This window comes from Anolis sagrei, chromosome 5, assembly GCF_037176765.1.
Source record: "Anolis sagrei isolate rAnoSag1 chromosome 5, rAnoSag1.mat, whole genome shotgun sequence".
Lineage (NCBI taxonomy): Eukaryota > Metazoa > Chordata > Lepidosauria > Squamata > Dactyloidae > Anolis > Anolis sagrei.
The window spans coordinates 158,008,691-158,030,561 of NC_090025.1; the positions used below are offsets into that span (position 1 = coordinate 158,008,691).

Genomic DNA, 21,871 nt, shown 5'->3' on the forward strand with positions numbered 1-21,871 from the left:
GTTGGAATTTTAATGTTGGCATTTTCATATGGAGTTTCTAAATAATCACTGATATGCAGCTTGGAGGAAGGATGGAAAAATATTTTAATAGGAAGGAAGAGCATAATTGTATTTGTCTCTAACCCCAAGGATAGGAAGCCTCTCCAGTAGGATGGATGGGAGGAGGAGATGGCATAGTTAATGCAATTGCTGAAAAGCTGTTAGGAAATACATTTATGCATATTGAACACACATGTACATGCATACAGCTTTTTAATTGTTCTTTTTGACAAATAATGCAAATTTAAAATAAATGTTTATTTTCCTAAAAATTATCTGCTAAGTGGCAAATCAAGAATATGCAAATGGAATCCAGTCCAAGAACAACCATTTAATAAAATAATAATAATGATAAAACTTTATTTATATTCCGCCCTATTTCTCCAAAGGAACAGATATCCGCAAACATTCAATGCCGTGAGAAACTGAACAAAGACAAAAAATAACCACATCTACATTAAAAATAACACATTATACTGCAATATTACCAGTAATATATATAATATACAATTATATATTATTAATGCATTGTTGAAGGCTTTCATGGCCAGAATCACTAGGTTGTTGTAGGTTTTTTGGGCTGTATGGCCACGTTCTAGAAGCATTCCCTCCTGACATTTTGCCTGCATCTGTGGCAAGCATCCTCAAGAGGTTGTGAGGATGCTTGTCACAGATGCAGGCAAAACGTCAGGAGAGAATGCTTCTAGAACAGTGGTTCTCAACCTGTGGGTCCCCAGATGTTTTGGCCTTCAACTCCCAGAAATCGTAACAGCTGGTAAAGTGGCTGGGATTTCTGGGAGTTGTAGGCCAAAACACATGGGGACCCACAGGTTGAGAACCACTGTTCTAGAACATGGCCATACAGCCCGAAATATCTACAACAACCCAGTATGTATTATTATATTGAACAGAGTATTATATCACAATATATAAAATATATTACCAGCATATAAATAGTATTATATAATATACTAGCTAGCTTGGGTCCCGGCGCTGCCCGGGTTATTTGAGAAAGGAATTGTGTATCAAGGTTGGTCTTTATCAGTTATTTATATGGCTCGCAGTGGTCTCAGGAAGTTAGTGAAAGTACTGCCAGTCCCATCATCTGTGGTCCATCCTCCTCCAAACAGCTTAGGGATGTAGAGTGCGTCATGGGGGCTCTGTGTGCCAAGTTTGGTCTTGATCGGACATTAGATGAGGGTTGCAGCAGTCTTGGGAAGGGAGTGGAGGTACTTGAAGTCCCATCATCCATGGTATGTCCTCCTCGAAAGTGCACCAGGATGTAGAGTGGGTCATGGGGACTCTGTGTGCCAAGTTTGGTCTTGATCAGTCATTGGCGAGGGTCTCAGTGGTCTCAGGAAGTGAATGAAGTGACTGCAAGTCCCATCATCCATTGTCAAATTCTTCCAAACCACACCAGGATGTAGAGTGGGTCATGCGGGTTCTCTGTGTAAATTGTGGTCCTGATCCATCATTGTTGGCAGTTGTAATGGTCTTAGGAAGGGAATGCAGGTATTGCAAGTCCCATCGTCCATGGTGCATCCTCCTCCAAACCGCACCAGGATGTAGAGTGCATCATGGAGACTTTGTGTGCCAAGTTTGGTCTTTATCGGTAATTGGATGAGGATTGCAGTGGTCTCAAGAATTGAGCAAAGGTACTGCAAGTCCCATAATCCATGGTACATCCCCGGCCAAACCACACCAGGACGTAAAGTGGGTCATGAGAGGTCTATGTGCCAAGTTTGGTCCTGATCAGTCATGGGATGAGGTTAACAGCGGTCTCAGAATGTGAGTGATTGTACTGCAAGTCCCATCATCCAAGGTTCATCCTCCAAACTGCAGTAGGATGTTGAGTGGGTCTTGCAGTCGCCGTGTGCCAAGTTTGGTCTGTATTGGTAATTTTCTGACGCAGCCCCCCCCCCCCCCCCCCGGCCTTTTCCTTTCCTCTCTTTGTCATCTCAGAATCTTGGAATTGAGGCTGGCCAATCAGAGACCATATGCACATTTCCTTCTCATGTCCCTGTTTCTGTAATGAACTCTTTTCTCCACCAGGGGCTCCTATTGAAGCTGGCCAATCAGAGACCATATGCAAATAGCACCACAGCGGCAACCAATCAAAACGCTGGCACATACTCCTCCCGCCACACGTCCGCCGCATACAAACTTTGACTTTTATTATATGTATAGATAGATTGTACTATATCATAGATTGTAGTGTATACAATATATTATATTACAACATTAACATATACTAGCAATATTACATTCCAATGTTGTTCTATGTATTATGATATTGTATATATTTGAATGACACTGTACAAAAATGCACCTTGGCCATGGTAATCCACGCTCTGGTTACATCACATATAGACTACTGCAACGCACTCTACGTGGGGTTGCCTTTGAACACTGTCCGGAAGTGTCAACTAGTCCAACAGACGGCGGCCAGGTTGATAACAGGAGCGACTCTCAGGGAGCATACAACCCCCCTGTTGCGCCAGCTCCACTGGCTGCTGGTTTGCTACTGAGCACAATTCAAAGTGCTGGCTCTGGCCTATAAAGCCCTAAACGGTACTGGCCCAACTTACCTGTCTGAACACATCTCCCCTTATGAATCATCGAGGACTTTAAGATTGTCTGGGAAGGCCCTGCTCTCGGTCCCGCCTTCATCACAAGTACGTCTGACGGGGACGAGAGACAGGGCCTCAGCTATGGAACACTCTCCCTAGGGATATCAGATGGCTCAATTCTATCAAACCATGGGAACTGTAGTTTCACAAGGTCTTTAGCCTTCTCTGCCAATGGGAGCTGTTGCATCACCAAGCTACCAACCACAGCGTTGGGCCAGGGTAGTCAAAGTGATGTCAAACCGCATTCATTCTACAGGCTAGATCAAGCATAGGGCAAGTTGGGCCCTCTGGATGTTTTGGACTTCAACTCCACCCTCAGGGAAAAGGAAGGGGCCTGAGGCTGTTAGGAATGGTGGGAGTTGAAGTCCAAAACACCTGAAGGACCCAACTTGGGCTGAGGCTGTTAGGAATGGTGGGAGTTGAAGTCTGAAACACCTGGAGAGCCCAACTTGGACTGGGGGGGGGGGGAAGGAAGAGGCCTGAGGCTGTTAGGAATGGTGGGAGTTGAAGTCCAAAACACCTGAAGGACCCAACTTGGGCTGAGGCTGTTAGGAATGGTGGGAGTTGAAGTCTGAAACACCTGGAGGGCCCAACTTGGACTGGGGGGGGGAGGTGCCTGAGGCTGTTAGGAATGGTGGGAGTTGAAGTTCAAAACACCTGGAGGGCCCAACTTGGGCTGAGGGGGGAAAGGAAGGGGCCTGAGGCTGTTAGGAATGGTGGGAGTTGAAGTCCAAAACACCTGAAGGGCCCAACTTGGGGTGAGGGGGGAAAGGAAGGGGCCTGAGGCTGTTAGGAATGGTGGGAGTTGAAGTCCAAAACACCTGAAGGGCCCAACTTGGGCTGAGGGGGAAAAGGAAGGGGTCTGAGGCTGTTAGGAATGATGGGAGTTGAAGTCCAAAACCCCTGGAAGGCCCAACTTGGGCTGAGGGGGGAAAGGAAGGGGTCTGAGGCTGTTAGGAATGATGGGAGTTGAAGTCCAAAACCCCTGGAGGGCCCAACTCGGGCTGAGGGGGAAAAGGAAGGGGCAGAGGCTGTTAGGAATGGTGGGAATTGAAGTCCAAAACACCTAGAGGGCCCAAATTGGACGGGGGGGGGGAAGGAAGAGGCCTGAGGCTGTTAGGAATGGTGGGAATTGAAGTCCAAAACGCCTGAAGGGCCCAACATGGGCTGAGAGGGAAAAGGAAGGGGCCTGAGGCTGTTAGGAATGATGGGAATTGAAGTCCAAAACACCTGGAGGGCCCAACTTGGACCGAGGGTGGAAAGGAAGCCTATATAGAACAATAGACAGTGATATGGTGTCCCTCCAGATGCTCCTGGCCGCCAACATTGGGAGCTGCAGCCTGGGAACCTATTTCGCATAACCTACGCGCCGCGTCCTTCCCTTTCCGAACCCTCCGGGGCTGGCCTACAACTCCCGTCATGCTCTGTTCCGCGCGTCGCGCCTCTTTCGACGCCTTCCTTCCCCCGCAACCCGCCTCTCCGGCGCCTGGTGCGCATGCGCGTCCGGGGCAAGCCTAGCAAGCAGGCAAGCAGTCTCTCCCTAATGTAAGATGGTGGCCGGTCTGTCGGCGGCGGAGCAGCGCGCAGAGCCAAGAGATTACCCGTCTCTCACATAAAAAAAAAGGAAGAAGAGGGGGAAAGGAGGAGGAGCCGCCCCGAGAGGAAGAAGGAAGGAAGGAAAGGAAAGAAGGAAGGAAGGAAGGAAAGGAGCCAGCCAGCCGGCAGCAGAGAGCGCGCGCCGCCGCCGCCCCCGCCGCCGTGGAGCAGGGACGACGAGGCCGGTGAGCAAGGCAGGCAAGCCGGGTTCACTCCGTTACGAGAGCGCGGAGGCTTCAAGGGAGCTTCCAGGCCTGGGCCGCCCTCCTCGCTGCCCTCCGCGCTTGGCCTCCCTCAGGCCAAAGCCAGAGGCGGAAGAGAGGCCGAGGAGGAGGCTCTGGGCCGCCCCTCAGAGGGAGGGAGGCAGGCGGGCCACGCCGGGGCTTTTCAGGGCGAGGCTGCCGAGGGGAAGGCTGCTGCCCCTCGCCTTGCGATCCTGAGAGAGATCTCTTCGGAAGGAGCACGTGTGTTGGGAGTGGGTGGCAGTTAACTGTATGTGTGTACCTACCTCTCTGGGTGTTCCCTCTCCGGCCCTTCTTCCTTCCCCGTTATGTTTCCCTGTGGGGCCTTCTCCTTACGTGGAAGTGGATCCCCAATGTTGCATTGCTTTTTAGAGGCATCCACTCCTCAGTGTGGGACAGAGCTGTCTCCAGGGGGATTTCTCTTCGTCCCTTGTTTCCCATCCTCACATTTTCGCTCTTTGTCCCTTCCTCTCATTTTATTTATTTACAGTACAGTACAGTATATTTTGGCCCCTCGGTAAGGCTAGATCTCCTGAATCTATATCAAGCATGGACAAACTTCGGCCCTCCAGGTGTTTTGGACTCCAACTTCCACAATTCCTAACAGCCAGTACATTTGCCCATGCCTGATTTATATGCTTAAGGTAAACTAGATGTCTCCGGGTAGTTTGCCCATGTTGGATCTGTATGCCTAAGGTAAACTAGCTGTCTCAGGGTTTGACACCACTTCAACTTCCATGGCTCAATACCATGGAATCATGGGAGATGTGGTTTTACAAGGTATTGAGCCACATAGTGTTGGTACCTCACCAAACTACAACTCCCATGATTCTGTCGCATAGAGGCATGGCAATTGAAGAGCCCCCGATGGCGCAGTGGGTTAAACCCCTGTGTCAGCCGGACTGAAGACCGACAGGTCGCAGGTTCGAATCCGGGGAGAGGCAGATGAGTTGCCTCTATCAGCTCCAGCTCCTCATGCGGGGGCATGAGAAAAGCCCCCCACAAGGATGATAAAAACATCAATTCATCAAGGCATCCCCTGGGCAACGTCCTTGCAGACGGTCAATTATCTCACACCAGAAGCGACTTGCAGTTTCTCAAGTCACTCCTGACATGGCAAAAAAAATGGCAATTGAAGTTTTGTCGAACTATTAATTCTATTTTATTTATTTATTTACCTTATTTATATCCTGCCTTTCTCTACCCCAAGGGGGACTCAAGGCGGCTTACAATTATACCTCCACAGTGCCTTAAAACATACAACATCAGTTAAAAATTAAAACATAATACGTATAATAAAAATACATTTCAATGAATCACATCATCCAAAGTGGCAGTCTAAAGGCCAATCTGTAGTCAAATTGCACATATTCCATACTTGCTTTCCTGCACTGCTCTATTTTTCAAATACCTACTCCCAGAGCCAGGTTTTGACTCTCTTTCTAAACACTAGGAGGGAAGGGACAGCCTTGATATCACTAGGGAGGGAGTTCCATAACTGAGGGGCCACTACTGAGAAGGCCCTGTCACTCGTCTCTACCAACTGCACTTGCAAAGAAGGTGGGACTGAGAGCAGGGCCTCCCCAGACAATCTTAATCTCTGAGATCGTTCATAGGGGGAGATACGGAGGCTGGGCCATAGCCCTTTGATGCCCCCATAAGGCTGCCTTTGCTTTGCAGGGTTCTCTGGGGCCCCTTCCACATAGTTGAATAAAATCCCACATTTTCTGTTTTGAACTTAGTTCTGGACCTCTGCAATGCCTTAAAGAGATTCCAGCTAACTCATTCTAAGGGCTCTTCCACACATCCATATAACCCAGAATATCAAGGCAGAAAATCCCACAATATCTGCTTTGAACTGGGTTATCTGAGTCACACTGCCATATATCCCAGTTTAAAGCAGATAATGTGGGATTTTATTCAGCTGTGTGGAAGGGGCCTGAGTCTATTGTGCCATATATTCCAGTTCAAAGCATAAGACCCCTTCCACATAGCTGAATAAAATACCAAATTTTCTACTTTCAATTGGGCAGTATAGACTCAGATAACCCAGTTCAAAGCCAATATTGTGGGATTTTCTGCCTTGATATTCTGGGATATAGGGCTGTGTGGAAGGGCACTGGTTAAGGGATTGACTGCAGACTTCCCCTCCTTGGCGTTATAATTTTCTCCCTTTTCTAATGTGACATTCTATTTGTCCCTTGTTTCCAATCCTCTTGTTTTTCTCCTTGAGTAAAGTTAGATCTTCCATATCTATGTTTTAAGATAAGCCAAGTGTCTTAGGGTAAGGGTACACTACACAGTTCATGAAGTTTAACACCACATTCACTGCCATGGTTTAGTGTTATCGATGCCTTGTTTGCTTTATTCACCCTTTATGCACAAATCTGCACTCTCCACTGGGGATGTGGAGAAAGAGAGCTCACATCAGTCAATGAAACTCAGGGAGCTTACAGTAGTCAACGAAAGTAATGCAACAAATCCCACTGATGGCAGTGGAATGGAAGAGAAGAAGAGGCCGATGGGACAGATGAGCAGCAGTGCAGTGATGACTGAAGGAGTGGTTCGTATTAGGGTGCATCTACACTGTAGAATTAATGCAGTTGGACACAATTTTAACTGCCATGGCTCAATGCTAGGGGATCCTGGGAGTTTTAGTTTTGACAAGATCTCTAGTCTTCTCCACCAAAGAATCTTGATGCCTCATCAAACTGCTGCCATGATTCCATACCACCAAGCCATGACAGTTAACGTGGTGTCAAATTGTGTCAATTCTATAGTATAGATGCATCCTAGTCTGCCTTGTTTTGTGGAGTTCTCCAGTTAAAGGAGTATTCTAGAGGCATCCACTCCTTGGTATTGTATTTTCTACTTTTTTAAAGTTAGATTCTATTGATCCCTTTCTTCTCATCCTCTCGTTTTTGTTCCTAGTAATGCTAGATCTCCTACATATAAATAGACTCATAAAGTTGGAAGAAATCACAAGGGACATCCAGTTCCACCTGCTGCCATGCTTAAGATAAACCAGGTGTCTTGGGGTAAATCTACGCTATGCAATTAATGCAGTTTGTCACCACTTTAACTGCCGTGGCTTGATGATATGGAATCATAGGGTTTGTAGCTTTGCAAGGTCCTTAGTCTTCTCTGCCAAAGGGTGCTTGTGTCTCACCAAACTTGTGGCCCTTCCAGAGAGGCCCTATATCCCAGGATCTGATCCCAGGTTTTCTACTTTGAACTGGATTATATGAGTCCGCACTACCAGATAATCTGGGATAAACAAAAAACCTGGGATCAGATCCTGGGATATAGCCTCCATCTGGAAGGGCCCTACAGCTACCGTGATTTCATAGCATTGAGCCATGGCAGCTAAAGTGGCATCAAACTGCATTAATTCTACAGTATAGATCAAGCATGAGCAAACTTTGGCCCTCCAGGTGTTTCGGACTTCAACTACCTCAATTCTTAACAGCCTACTGGCTGTTAGGAATTGTGGTAGTTGAAGTTCAAACACCCGGAGGGCCGCAGTTTGCCCATGCCTGGTGGAGTTGCACTCATAGATGGGAAATCTAATCTAGTATAAATCATATGTTGTATTGGATGTAAACAGAAAAACCACTGAGGTCAGGTTGGTGGCACCTTTAAAAGACTATGCAATGAACTGGCTTATTGACTTTAAATCTATAAAAACTTTGGAGGTTGACTTATTATCAATAAGTGAGTTTAGGTCAGTGGTGATATGCAGACTGAAATACTTCCTATGTGTTTACCTTCTTTAACAAGATGTATATTAAGGTTGTATTACTTCCCATATGGTCTTCTTGGTACTAGCACAGTGATAATAATAAAAGTGTCAGAATATATAGTTGCTTATATTATAAGAGCCAATACATTCAATTTATGAATGGATTGAATGGTTAGTATTATAACTTCATTAGTCAAATGCCATATACCCTGTGATTTTAATCTTTCTAAAGTCTGTTCTGAATCCACAAGCACAAATAACACATGTATCTGTTTAGAAATGCTTGGCAAGCTGACATGGCAGAAATAAAAACAAAGTTTGTTCTAGGAGAGAATTGCCTTTGTATGGTATGAGGTCACAACAACTGAAACACGACAACTGTAACTTAGATTCTTGGCCATTTAGAGAATTTTAGGCCCTACAATATTTTTGCGTCCCAGCATTCTTAATTCCGTTCTTTGAGGCTGTCTTTGTTTCGTGGAAGTGCCTTGAAAGAGACTAATCTTTTAATTAGGTTAATTTCAAAATAAGACCTATAAATATGGTCTATTTCTGCATTATTCACATCCAATATTGAACAGATATATTAAGTTATCCCCTCCCCCCCCCAAATTATTAAACTATATGCTAATTGTATTTGTCACTAGCTTTTTAAAAATAGGTTTTATCCATTACTTTATTTTACAGAACATGATTATTTCATTAAAAATTACTTCAGAAATGTGACTGGGATATCACAATACAGATTACTTTCAAAATGTATATGTACATATTCAGCAGGACTGTATTCATGATTACTTTCATAACAGCTACAGCTCAAAACTAGCAGTCGTATGGACAGTTGAGTTATATCTATAGTTGCTGGGTTTTTATTTATTTGGATGACAGCTTCATATTCAAGTATAGGTTGACATTTTTGTAATGGAGAGTGGTACGAGTGGTTTGTGTTCCATTTAGAAATATATACTTTTTTGAAAATGAAGCAGTGGGATGCATGACAAATATCAGTGGTTCTCAACCTGTGGGTCTCCAGATGTTTTGGCCTTCAACTCCCAGAAATCCCAACAACTGGTAAATTGGCTGGGATTGCTGGGATTTGTAGGCCAAAACACCTTTGGACCCACAGGTTGAGAATCATTGTAATAGATTCTCAGAGTGTATATATGCTCATCAGTTCATTCAACTTTTCCACATCACTGTATTTTTTCTTACAGTACTTCACAGTTGGAAAAATAATCTTGCATTCTAAGTGGTTATCCCATTTGATTGAGTGGGGGAAATGATACATAATTTTGGAAACAAAGAAGTATCAGATAATGTTGTCTACTATAGGTATTTTCAGAATGGATGTTACATTAGATGCCAATTCACTGTGGAATTAGTGCTTATAGATCCTTGGATTACTCATGTACCTGAGGCGTAGAATTAATATTATATGCAATTCCAAGAAAACAGAGAATACCGTTTGGGTCAAAACCAACTTTTGTAATAATGACAGTCTCACAATAAAATGCATAGACTTTAGTACTCCCTGCCTTAGTTGCTTGATAGGCAGATAGCCTGAAATCTCTCATATACATACAGCGCCGATATGCTACTTCAGGCATTCATTGATCAAATTGCTTTAGAGGAGTCAGTTAGAATCCTAGTTTATGAGCATTGCTTCAAACTATTTTTTGGATTCAATAGTGGTTTTTAAATGTTGTTATGGTTTATTTATTTTAAGTATTTTTCCTCTCTTCAACTGAAAAGGTTTCTGGAGCAGCTTAAATGCTATCAATAAGAACAAGATATTTCCTGCAAGCTTACAGTTTAAAAAGACCTGGCACAAAAGGACAAATACGATGAGGAGGAAATCAAGAAACAGCAAGCAGTTCTTCAGGAGTGCTGATGGAAGAGCCCTGCTTTTCTTTGTGCCCTCCTCTGTTGCAACCTACAGTCACAGAAGTAGCTGGGATAATTGGTCTTCATTGTTAGAAGGGTTAGTGGTAGTGACAGCAGGAGAGAAGAAAACTGAGTATAGTTTTGTAGTATTAAGAGTGCGATTCTGTCTTGACAAATCAGTAACATAAAGATAGTGCATTGCATCTTGTGACTTCAAATATTTTTTTAAAAAATCAAAAAACAAAGGTGGGAATTGTGTGGACGTCCAGATACTGTTGGAAGGCAGTTTTCACAGTGTTATCCAGTAGAGCCAATGGTAAAAAATGCTGGGAGCCACAATACAACAACTGAAGGGCCATATCTGTTTTGCACAGTGCTTGTCTATTAGGAATGGCTAATGTGATGCTCAATCCATCTACTCAAACTAGCTTTACATCTGACCACAGTACATACAACTGCTCATTTCTGACCAGCCGTTTCCCCTTGTGCACCTCTGCTGATTCTTCTTCATGAGTTTATACACAGTCAAATGCTCCCTAATCCTTATGTTTGCAATACTTTTGGTATGGGAACCATGTATTCCACTTCTGTGTGATGATGAGGATTCTTTTTTCCCATATAGTTTTTTATTGCAAATATATGAGGAATGGGAAAGGGTACAAGAGTGGTTATAGAACAAGGACATTTTTGACATTTTACATCTTTGTCTTCTTCTACTATTATCTAATACAAAAAAGGGTTTCTATGATGTTAAAAAAGAAAGGAGAGGAAAAGGAGCATTTATTTTCTAATCTAAAACAGAAAGATAGAAAAGTAGCTGTACAGTGTTTTGATACAGATAGAAAAGTTGAGAAATGGAAAATAGAAAGTACCAATGAATGCTTCCTGCCATGTCTTCTGTCTTCTTCATATTAAAAAAAAAATATTCTTTTTAACGTAAAACTTCTCATCTCTGGTAGATAAACTTTCCAGGATCCCTTGGATCCTGTTGAGGATCCAATTGAGGATCCTGTTATTTTTTGTCACTAACTTCTCAATTTTTTCTTTTCTTGTTATTCCTGCATCACTGTGCTACTAATTCTGCCTTAATGCTATAGAAAACACAATATTTTCATTTTTATTATTCTTTTAAATGCCATTCTTCTTCACATTTGGAAGGATCGGGCGATTGTATGAGCCAATTTTTCTGTCTCTACCCTGTCCAACATTTTTGTAATCCATAAATCTTGGGTGGAAGTTTCTTCTTGTTTTCAATAAACTATCCTTGCTTCATCTATAGAAAGAATATCAGACCTTTTTTGGTACTGTTGAATTTGTAAGTCCCAACAGAAAAGCTTCTGGCTCTGGTGATACTTTAATTTTAAACAGAGGCTGGATGGCCATCTGTGGGGGGTGCTTTGAATTTGATTTTCTTGCTTCTTAGCAGGGGGTTGGATTGGGTGGCCCATGAGGTCTCTTCCAACTCTATAATTCTATGATTCTAATTTTTAAGATGTTTTCAATGTTCTTATGAATTATAATCCATTATTTGCTTTAGTACATGTCCGCTACATATGGTAAATAGTTCCTTCCTTTTGATGACATTTCCAACAAATGTATATATAAGTTCCATCTTTGCTAATTTTTCCAGCATCGTGTACCCTCTATACATCATCTTGTGACTTTTTTCTTTTAGTCCATAAAATATTGTGAATTTAATCTTTGTTTTCCACATCCCATTTGTGTAGGTGGATATTATGGCCCACATTCTTTGACCACTGAATCATACAATATTTGATTATATGTATTTCTGTGTCTAATTAAGACCATTAAGACATGTTGCTTGTTAGAATTTGTGTAAGGGTAAAGATAAAGGTTACCCCCCTAAGCCAAAGAGCCAGTGTTGTCCATAGACACCTCCTAAGTCATGTTACCTTCCCGCCGAAACGGTATCTATTGATCTACTCACATTTGCATGTTTTCAAACTGCTAGATTGGCAGGAGCTGGGCTAACAGCGAGAGCTCACCCTCCTCCCCGGATTCGAACTGTCAGCCTTTCGATCAGCAAGTTCAGCAGCTCAGTGGTTTAACCAGGGAGCCTAAAGATTTGTGTAGTAAAGCTTTATTTCTTCACGTGATCTATAGACCACTTTTTATTCAAAACACATCCCTAGTGGTTTAATTGCAAACTTTAATATATTGAAATAGTTACCACATCATCGTAGGTGATAGATGCTTATCCGTTGGGGTGTTATTAATTCATATGGTCCTCTTAATCCCACACACTTGTTAGATGGACAGGAGGTTTTTCCTAGCTTTGACTGGCTCATGAACGGCACCCATTCCTTATGATATTGGACCTTGCCATAGTTATTCATGCCATAGGTGCTTCATATGAAGCAGTCATAATGTGTTACAGATGGTTCTGCTATACGTTTTGAAATTACAAATGGAAAAGGGTGAATGTGGAATGTTGATTATAGCCATATGCCTTGACCTGCTTTCTAGGTACCAGTTTGATTAAGGGTACTGACATTTACTATCCTAAACAGCCTGGGACATGAGGACCTTAAGGATTATCTTCTATATATGCTATTGATGACTCAGTCATTATCAGAATTTCTGTTTTTAGATCCTTCTGCTATGTGAAATATGGTGGGCAGTTACCATAGAAGAGTTTATCTATAGTCTGTCTTAGCTGTAGTATTGCGTAGTACATGGAGTGGACTCCTGATTGAGGCTTGTCAAGCATCCTTACAGACTGCTTGCAAAATGTATTTTTATTGTTTATTTTTAATATTTGCCTGGTTTTGACCCTTCTTTTTGATATAACATATTATAAACAATTTTGGTGTTGTGGTTTTACAGGACTTTTTATTGGAAATAAGAGAATATGAAGGGTGATGCCATATATTCTATGTAATGGTTCCTATTCTCTCAGCTATTTTGTGTGTTGTTTGGGGGAAATTAAAAAAATCAATATTTTATTAGGGTTAAATATTTTGTCTATGTGTGTTTTGTCCTGGAAAGGACAGCAGCTTGTACTGCTATCCATGGAAAAAATTACAAGAAAATTGAAAAGTTAAAAAAACAAACAGTATTGAAGAGAACACACACACACAAAATCAATATGATTTGTGTAGAATAACTGTTCTTGCAGAAGTTACGAGAGGAATTTTGTGGTTGAGTGTCTTCCAGAACAACCAAACCAAAAACCTAATGTTGTTTTCTGAATATAATTATTATTTTGTCATTAAGATTTTCAGCAGCCTAAAATTTTTAAATTAATATGTAATCATCTTTTGGGGATGAGTTGAGAAGCTAGAATGAGAAACCAACCCACCATATCAAATAACTGATCAGAGAGGAAATAGAAAATGAAGACAGGATAGACTTGATGATTTGCAGTTCTTTTCAGCTTTGATTCAGCTGTATTAAGAAAATCTAAGGTGAAAGATGCTATCCCAGGAGCTTTTTATAAACACCAAACCAGACCTTAATGTTTAAATTAAAAGAAAGAAATTGTATTCTTGTTGTACCTTGTCCATGGTACTGCAGGTAATTTGACTATTTCTATATTGGCGATCCTAACCATTATTACTACCATTTTGTTTAGTGTACCAATGGAGTTTGCTTTGCTCATTAGATATTGGATAGTAGAAGCAATGAGGAGCAATAGTATAAAGTAAATAAAACAAATAATCTTCTACTTAGCTGTGAGGTAATTCTTATATAAAAAGTATCTGAATACTGTCTGTTCTGCAGTTGGTTTAAGTTATAGATGTTGGCTTAGCAGTTCTTAAGTGTAGACTGCATGTATGGTTACTTTAATCTCGTCTAGAGTTATTACCTAATCTATTTATTCCCAGAAATGTATTTTTTAGAAAATACTTTACTGAACTAATCTAATTGTGTGTTTGATTGCCTGAATGCCATCTCTCTCCCTGTCTGTGTGTGGTTTTGAATTAATTGGGATTTGCTGCTAATCATGTTAATGTTAAGTATTTTGATTGTGCACAATACTTATTTGTTGTGTTGATATTATCTTTATGCAAGACCCTACAATTGATTTTCAGTTTAAATTCTTAAGACATTAATTAAAAAAAAACACACACACAATTTTCTCAGGGTACTAATAATGTCTTCAGGAACTTCATTATTAAATCTTTATTTCTAGAAGACAGAAATATAGCTCAGTATATAAAGCACATGTTTTGCATGCAGAAAGCCCCAGATTTCAGTCATTGCCATTTTTATTTAAAAGGAGGAAGTAGCAGGTGAAGGGACAATGCTCTGCCTGAGACCTTGAAGAGGTGCTGCCAGTCAAAGTAGACCTTAACAGGTGGTTAGACCTGGCAACCTCTGACCTAGTAAATGCAGCCTTTTGTATTCTATACCATAGAGTTTATAATCAAGTGTAACTGCAGGCTCGGGATAGATTTTTTTCCCGTTTAGACTATGTCTACTTTTGCTACAGATCAACAGATGCTAGATTACTGAAATGTACTTGTAAATTCACTCAAACATATCATAGTATTCCGGGAGTGGAAAGTGCGTAAGTGGACCTGTGTGTACCTTTATGTTTGGAACTCATAAAACAATGTAATCTAGTTCACTATTGGTTAAAAATGTAAAATTCCTGGACGTATTTAAATAAATTCGGTTTTCCTTTTAGTGGTGGGTGAAGAGAAATTTTGGGATACTTGAATATATGCAATATTTTCATATCAGATCTAAACTTACCTGTATACTTTAGCAACATAAAATACTCTGTGTAGAACTTCAATATAAAATTGTATAATCTGGTGTATTTATAACATAAAATATAAGCACTTTAGCTTTGTATAAGCAAAACTGTTTGTAAACCCTGATTCTGCACAGCTAGATGTAATTCATATCTTCCTGTTGGTTTTGGTTAGAGCATGATTTCTCCCCCCCCCCCCCCCCCCAATTTTTAAAGAAAAGTTATTTAGCAGGTTCCTATCCCATGTCCTTCTGATCTTTTTATCCTCCTGCGAAATTGGACAGCCATTCATTTCCCATTCTTGGGTAAGGTGTTACAGTTATTTTCTGGATGGGTAAAAAGATTGACAAGGGCAAGTTCAAAACAATAACAGATTATATTGGGACTATCTCCACCAAAGTAGAGAGGACCCATCAGAAGAATGCAAAGTGCAGCCCTTAGCAATGAAGATTCACTCACTCAGTACACTTCTGTCATTAAGGCAGCAGCATCCATACATTGCTGAGGTACATTTTAGATGTGTGTGGTGCACATCCCTACCAAATTCATAAGAACTGACATTATATAGTCTGTCTTCCCTATAAATCTTCATTCTGCAATGAGCCCTTGATATCTTCCAGATATGATCCCAGATCCCCTGAATACCAAAATACCAAAATCTGTGGATGCTCAAGTCACATAGTAAAATGGTCCTGTGTATGAAATGATAAACAATACAAATGGATGCCCAAAAGAGCTGAGGATCTGTGAACTGTTGGGAGGTTACAGCAAAATGTGCCTAGATGGCATAGTGCTTAACAATGTGGTATAATCAAGATTTTTTTTAATTTACAAATATTTTCAATTATGGTTTGTTGAATCTATTAGAATAATAGAATAAGAGGATCCTAAGTGTTTCAGTAAATCTGTACTTACGACCCACGTTATAGCGACGCACCACCCCACACACAAATGAATGAAAACGTTTACGAAGTTTTCGTAATAAGTTTGTTATTCTTCGTAAATTGCAGTGAGTCAGCTTCTTGTTCAGCATTAGCAAACTACTGAGTGTCACAGATAAACTGTTACATGTTCCCCTCACCCAATTAGGGCTGAGGGAGAGGGGAAGGAAAGAGGCACTCCTGTCATTTCCTTAAATCCAGGAGCCATGTTGTCTCGCACCATTGCGAGTGAGGGAGATCGAGAGTAGCGTGTAGTGCACAACTAACTAGGAGCTAAATTTGTTCAACCTCAAAGCCTTTTGTATGTTCCATGCAAGCTTAACTTGCCTCAGCTTAGGATACATTTTAGAATTGCAACAGCCAAGATTAGGATCCTTTTTTGTGTTTAGGATTCATTTTGGTGTTTTTTCCACATCTTTTCCCCTTTGGATTTCTTTAATTTAAAATTCTATAAATTGTTTTATTTTCTAGTCTAGCTTAATTCTATTTTAATTCTTATCTTCTTGCTTTCCCTTCTATTGGTTTTTAAAGTATAATTCAATTCTGCATAGTGCAGTGTGTGTGTGTGCGTTAATAGATCCCAAGTGCCCAGAGGGGTGCTGCTGTTGATGCAGGGCCAATATTAATACAAACAACAAAGAAACAGCATACATTTTGGGATCGAGTGAAAAGAAGAATTCTAGTCTAGTACCATTGTCGTTAGTAGTACTACCAAGTATGTTGCTTTTCATTTCTATTGGTTTTAAAAGTATAATTCAATTCTGCAAAATGCAATGTGTGTCTTATGTTGTGTCATTGTAAAGAAATTCAATGGGATAGCTGTTGTACGTCGTTTCAATGTTGTTCATTAAAACTTCAAAAAAATCCTAAAAATCAGTGGATGAGTGAAATGCTCTGAAACTTGGGAAGCTTACAGTAGTGAACGTGTGCTACAATTGTAGTAGGTTTCATCCCGATGGCCCTAAAAATGAGGGAGAAAGGAGCCCTGGAAATGTCCCAATTTGCCCAAATAGGTCATTAACAAAATGAAAAACGAATATTTTTTTTTCAGTTTCACAATAAGGACCCCTTATGAATTTTTCAAAACACTTTAGAAATAAAACAGGGGTCACCCAAATATTGTAAATACAAACAAAGCAGATTTTTGCCGTCACAGACTTCTAATGATTGTCAGTTATAATATAAATATTGTCCATGTATATAAAGAACCGGGAAAAAAAATACTTAACAGGCTTTTTTTCATATTGAGATATTCTTTACCCACCAGAAAGACTGTGTTTTCTCTGGACCTTTTCCTTGAACTTGTCTTTCAAGATTTGCTTTCAGTGTTTATAATGTTGTTTAGTATCCTTGTAACATTTTAAATTCTGAGTAATAAAGTATTGACTAATGACGACTAGACTGTTTAGAACTGCTTATGGTAGATAACTTGGCTAAATTTATATGTACTTACCTTAAAATTGTATACAGTTTCACCTCTGTATACAGTTTCTTATAGGCTACCTGTTAAAGAAAATAGTATTTGGTGGATATGTTGCTGTTTCTTGGAATAGGCATTCTTATAACTTTATCTGAGCAACTTGGCCCAGAACATAGAGTGATGTAATTTGTATTCCATTCCTGTACAGATTCAGCTATGACTGTTCTGCAGCAGATTTGTGAAAAGCATTTAATTTGAACACATATACCCTGGAGTTGCATATTTTGGATTCTCTAAAGGAGAAATTGCCTATTGGTATGAGAAACATTTGGGAAAGCCTTCCAGAATTCTAAGTGTGTTAGATGTATCCTCGAGGGGTAATTACAGGACAAGCTATCTTCTTTTCCTCTAAGGTTAGGCCAGGCCTTGCTTGTTTTGTTCATTAACTGTTAAGCTCCCTATCTCACTTGTCTATCTGTAAACTTTCTGTTAACAGGATGACTTAGACTAGCTTTTTCAAGCATCTTAATAGTAAAAAGATAAATTAAAACTTGTGTTTACCCATTATGTTGAATTGCAAAATAAAGTTAGCTCAGTCTTGGGTTCTTAAGAAAGAAAATGCCAGCATTGTTTCTAGTGGATTACCCAGATTGTCCTGAAATGAACAGTACAAATATGATAACATTTGACTTTATACACGAATTAGCTTTTGTATGTGTCTGCAAAACTGATATATAATTGGCTATCTTTTAAAACTTAATGGGGAGGGGGGGTAAAGCTTTATAAGTTTGCTTTCCTTTGGCCACATTTGAGAAAAGTTTGGAAAACTTTGAGTTGAAAGTGCTCATCTACAGTTGTGATGTTTAAAGATATGGATAATATTCTAATAGCAAAGCATATGGGGAAATTAAAAGTTTTAATTATGTGTGCTACAAAACATTTAAAATTATCACTACTATTACAATTAGGAATAGGTAGTGATAGTAGGTGCAGTTTGTTGAGCTTTCTAATTATTACATACAGAATGTTATAAATATATCAATTACCGTATTGGTAAAAGAACCTGCTCTTGTCAGACCTTGGAAGCTAAGCAAGGGCAGTCCTAGTTATTACTTGGATGGGAGATTGCCAATGAATGTTAGGTACTATGGGCTATTTTTCAGATAAAGGAACTGGAAAATCACCTCTTAGTATTCCTTGCCTAAGAAAATCTTATGAGCTCACCATATGTCAACAAGTGACTTGCAGGCGTACACATGCACACAGTTTGTAAATAGCATTATATAGAAGAATCATTTACCAGTATATATTTATTTGTTTTATTTGATATATTATTTTTCCTCAGAAGTGTGACTCAAGCAGTGTTGTGGGATTTTCAGAAACAGCAGATCTGGAAAATTGTCCAGAAAATACTGTAACCTTATTTGATTTGGTAGTTTGGTGTACGCATAATATTCAGATAGATTCAAGACTTTATGTGGAAATTATTTTATTGGCATATTTTAATATTCACATTTCGCTTATATTTAACAGCAGAAAAAGGCTATACCTGAAGGAATGCATTACTTAACAGTTTCATCTAAAGTTGAGAAAACTGATTCAGTACAACTAGTTGAGCCTTTTATTTCACAGAAGGACAAGGTATGACTCTGTGGGCACAGGCTCCTCATCAGATTTTGTCTTAATTATTTATACTTGTGATGGAATGAGAATGGGCTTTATTTTAGATTATTTAACTATTGAATTCTTTCTAAATTACTGTGAACTTGAATAATATGAAATAGTGTTCTCTTCTGATTTCTCTCTCAAAGGCTTGTTATATCATTAGTCATATTATTGTCATGGGCCAATTCTTTAAGTACAGAGTCCCATTGATACAGTGGTTCTACTCATATTTGTAGGATCTGTTTCACAAAGTAATATTGAGGGATTTTCCCTCAGTTCTCTGGCATTTGAATTGTCGAATTCTGCAAGGTTCTGTCTTGTATTCCATGCTCTATAACAGGCATGGGCAAACTTCGGCCCTTCAGCTGTTTTGGACTTCTCTCCCAGAATTCCTAACAGCCAGTAGTCTGTTAGGAATTTTGGAAGTCAAAGTCCAAAACACCTAGATTCAAAATCCAAAATGCCAAAGTTTGCCCATGCCTGCTCTATAATATCTATAAAAAGTTGCTGGGTAGAGTTGTATTGAGATTTGGAGAAAGATGTCACCAATGTGCTGATTACACTTTATTCTGTCTCCCTCTTCATCATGAAGTTCAGGCAAGGCTGTGAGGGTGCTGAGCTTGATTCGGGAATGAATTCTGTGAGACTTAAGAACTTTAAGGTGCACATACAATTTAGGTTTTTGTCAATTTCCCCAGCATTGAAACTTGTGTGGTGAGGGGCAAGGAGTGTTGGAGTGGGCTGTCCTTTCCAACGATCCATACTATGATGACCATGTTTCTTGACACCTGTAATGGAAACTTCCCCACCATCCATATGGTAGAAGGTTTCCATGCATGTTAATGTTTGCATGGCACAAATGTGGATTGAGACAAATTTCCTCTTACCTAGAAAAAATCTCCACATGTATACTAGTATATATGGGTAACCCTTTCACCTGCCAGTCAAAAATATTGAAGGACTTTGACCACAGGTGTCAGTGATGAGAATGAAGGGCTGCAACATGCATGAAGATCAATAGCAGGTCTAATCTGAGTTGGTAACACAAGGCTCCTTATCATATTGTTATGTCCACAATTTCCATAGTAAGACGTTCAGGCTGCACCATGTCCCTTGATTTGTTATTTTTGCATAAGAATCGATCTTCAACAATATTTTATATTTAAAGAAGATCAACTCTTTTGCTTATTTACACTTCATGAAGCTGTGCTGCATGCTATGAGTGCTGAGTCAATGAAGTTGATAATAGTAGATGCTTGCTGGATAGAAAGCAGTTACTTAACTAAGTGCCAAAAATAGTATCTGGGGAGTAACTGATACTTCTGAATGAACTAGTTCAAAACTAGAACTGGTTTATGGGTCTGCATGGTGTGTTCATGGATGTTGTACTTGATACATATGTGCATGTGTTGCAGCGATTAATAGGGATAAGCCTTGATTGTCATCAGCAGAACCAGAAGACGAAATCTGGTTTCAACTCAGTTTTATTTGAGAGCTTGTGTATTAGTGATCATATTGGACTTCAGCCAGGAAAACAACCTCCTCTGATCTAAGAAGCTCACAAAGTGAGGTAGTGATTGTATTTTCTAGTCTACCTCAAAGGGTGTTTCTGAACAACAGTGCCTTTTAAGGTACTTTAAACTCTTTGAAGAACGGAAGAATATAAAGAGCATTCTGTAATACTGGCTCCATTATTGTTCTGGGCAATGACTTTTTTTAAAGGCTTAATAACTAATTTATTTTAGACATTTTGGAATTGTTTCAAATGCATGTTGAGTACTTCATGTTAAATCTTAAATTTGTCTGCTTATAGCATAATTCAGTTCAATAAGCATAACTGTGTTTGCTTAAATGTGCATTCAGTCTTGTAACACTCAGTTACTTTTGCCCACTGAGAACCTCAAAATTCTACAAATATGAATTACTGTATTTAAAATGCAAATAAATGAGAGATCATAGTCAAATATCTTTGCTAATTATTCATTTTCCCACCACTTAGATAAGCAAAGCTAGTTATCTGAACTTGTTCCAAACTAAAATATTGATCATATTCTTTAGATTGATTACTTGAACAAACCTTAGGCTTTTACACATATGAGAATTGTAACATATCTTTTCAGTGTAGTCTCACTCAATTTTAAGTTAGTGTCTCATATTGAATTGTCGATGCAGAAGAGGATAATCATCCTATTTTTATTTCTAATTTCCAAACACTTTGATGTGTTCACGAATCATTGACTGTGTTATTTGTTGTAGAAGTCACTACTCAATCCTTTCCTTATGCTGTTCATTATGTTCTGTAACCAGTAGAGGCAGATTGTGATCATAAATGAAGCAGACGTTTTAAAATATAGCAGATTCAGACTTATAGGAACTGCTTTATATGTTACTAATGTTTGAGATCTACCAAGTGGCCAGCAAATGCGAAGTAATGTAAATGAATCTAAGCTCATCACTTGGGGAGGGTGATTAAGAACATAAAAGAGTTCATCTTCCCTCAGGGTGGATTTTTTTTTAAAATTCAGCAATATTATTGGTAGTAGGGAATAATGTATTAAACCGAAATTTGATCAGTACTGATATATAGCATAATATACAGCTTTAATGAATTCTACTTTTTGTGTCACTTGAAGTTATTGATCAACCAAATAGTACTAATAGGACACTACAATTGAGCAGCTGTTGAAAAAATTAGCAGTAATGTCACTTGGATAATTATACTGATCATAGCAATGGCTTCCTGGGATAATTTGAGGGCAATATGCAGACTATGTTTACTGCCAGGTAACAAAACCTCTAAGAGTGAAAATCTGATGAATTATAGTTTTTTAAGGCATCATCTGCATTGAGAAGATGGAGAAACATAGACTTTCAATGTTACACTTCTGCAGCATGTCTTCACTAAACAATGCCGTAAAATACAACTGTCTGTTCCTCTGGGCTCACTTGCTGAGGATGAGTGGACTGCAAAACAGATTCTCAAACCAGT

The 21,871-nt window shown here is 39.8% G+C and overlaps 1 protein-coding gene across 1 annotated transcript in view; it reads left to right on the top strand.

The window, feature by feature from the left end:
- Positions 1 to 4,193: 4,193 nt before the first annotated feature.
- CNOT4 (CCR4-NOT transcription complex subunit 4) overlaps positions 4,194 to 21,871 on the top strand; it is a 74,166-nt gene continuing 56,488 nt past the window's right edge. The window contains exon 1 of the mRNA XM_060777226.2: positions 4,194 to 4,450. The gene's annotated coding sequence lies outside the window, so the exon portion shown is untranslated. The remainder of the gene's footprint in view (positions 4,451 to 21,871) is intronic.